Source organism: Orcinus orca, chromosome 17 (genome assembly GCF_937001465.1).
Source record: "Orcinus orca chromosome 17, mOrcOrc1.1, whole genome shotgun sequence".
Classification (NCBI taxonomy): domain Eukaryota; kingdom Metazoa; phylum Chordata; class Mammalia; order Artiodactyla; family Delphinidae; genus Orcinus; species Orcinus orca.
The window spans coordinates 43,514,535-43,516,881 of NC_064575.1; positions in this window are offsets into that span (position 1 = coordinate 43,514,535).

Genomic DNA, 2,347 nt, shown 5'->3' on the forward strand with positions numbered 1-2,347 from the left:
ATGGAAATCAAAAGAAAGCTGGAGTAGCAATCCTCATATCAGAAAAAATAGAGTTTAAAATAAACACTATTACAAGAGACAAAGAAGGACACTACATAATGATCAAGGGATCGATCCAAGAAGAAGATATAACAATTGTAAATATTCATGCACCCAACAGAGGAGCAACTCAATACATAAGGCAAATACTAACCGCCATAAAAGGGGAGATCAAAAGTAACACAATCATAGTAGGGGATTTTAACACCCCACTTTCACCAATGGATAGATCATCCAAAATGAAAATAAATAAGGAAACACAGCTTTAAATGATACATTAAGCAAGATGGACTTAATTGATATTTATAGGACATTCCATCCAAAAACAACAGAATACACATTTTTCTCAAGTGCTCATGGAACATTCTCCAGGATAGATCATATCTTGGGTCACAAATCAAGACTTGGTAAATTTAAGAAAATTGAAATCATATCAAGTATCTTTTCCGACCAAAACGCTATGAGACTAGATATCACTTACAGGAAAATATCTGTAAAAAATACAAACACATGGAGGCTAAAGAGTACACTACTTAATAATAGTGATCACTGAAGAAATCAAAGAGGAAATCAAAAAATACTTAGAAAAAATGACAGTGGAGGCATGATGACCCAAAACCTATGGGATGCAGCAAAAGCAGTTCTAAGAGGGAAGTTTATAGCAATACAATCCTACCTTAAGAAACAGGAAACATCTCGAATAAACAACCTAACCTTGCACCTAAAGCAATTAGAGAAAGAAGACAAAAAACCCCAACGTTAGCAGAAGGAAAGAAATCATAAAGATCAGATAAGAAATAAATGAAAAAGAAATGCAGGAAACGATAGCAAAGATCAATAAAACTAAAAGATGGTTCTTTGAGAAGATAAACAAAATTGAAAAACCATTAGTCAGACTCATCAAGAAAAAAAGAGAGAAGACTCAAATCAATAGAATTAGAAATGAAAAAGGAGAAGTAACAACTGACACTGCAGAAATACAAAAGATCATGAGAGATTACTACAAGCAACTATATGCAAAAAACATGGACAACCTGGAATAAATGAACAAGTTCTAGAAATGCACAACCTGCCAAGACTGAATCAGGAAGAAATAGAAAATACGAACAGGCCAATCACAAGCACTGAAATTGAAACTGTGATTAAAAATCTTCCAACAAACAAAAGCCCAGGACCAGATGGCTTCACAGGCGAATCTATCAAACATTTAGAGAAGAGTGAACACTTACCCTTCTCAAAGTCTTCCAAAATGTAGCAAAAGGAAGAACAATCCCAAACTCATTCTACGAGGCCACCATCACCCTGATACCAAAACCAGACAAGGATGTCACAAAGAAAGAAAACTACAGGCCAATATCACTGATGAACATAAATGCAAAAATTGTCAACAAAATACCAGCAAACAGAATCCAACAGCACATTAAAAGGATCATACACTATGATCAAGTGGGGTTTAACCCAGGAATGCAAGGATACTTCAATATATGCAAATCAATCAACTTGATACACCATATTAAAAAATTGAAGGAGAAAAACCATATATTCATCTCAACAGATGCAGAGAAAGCTTTGGAGAAAATTTAACACCCATTTATGATAAAAAGCCCTGCAGAAATTAGGCATACAGGGAACTTTCGTCAACATAATAAAGGCCATATATGACAAACCCACAGCCAACATCATCTTCAACGGTCAAAAACTGAAAGCATTTCCACTAAGTTCAGGAACAAGACAAGGTTGCCCACACTCACCACTCTTATTCAAGATAGTTTTGGAAGTTTTAGCCACAGCAAATGGAGAAGAAAAGAAAATAAAAGGAATCCAAATAGGAAAAGAAGAAGTAAAGCTGTCATGTTTTCAGATGGCATGATACTATACATAGAGAATCCTAAAGATGCTACCAGAAAAATACTAGAGCTAATCAATGAACTTGGTAAAGTAGCAGGATACAAAATTAATGCACAGAAATCTCTGGCATTCCTATACACTAATGATGAAAAATCTTAAAGTGAAATTAAGGAAACAGTCCCATTTACCATTGCAATGAAAAGAATAAAATACCTAGGAATAAACCTACCTAAGGAGACAAAATACCTGTATGCAGAAAATTATACAAAACTGTTGAAAGAAATTAAAGATGATACAAATAGATGGAGAGATATACCATGTTCTTGGATTGGAAGAATCAACATTGAGAAAATGACTCTACTACCCAAAACAATCTACAGATTCAATGCAAGCCCTATCAAACTACCACTGGCATTTTTCACAGAACTACAACAAAAAATTTCACAATTTGTATGGAAAC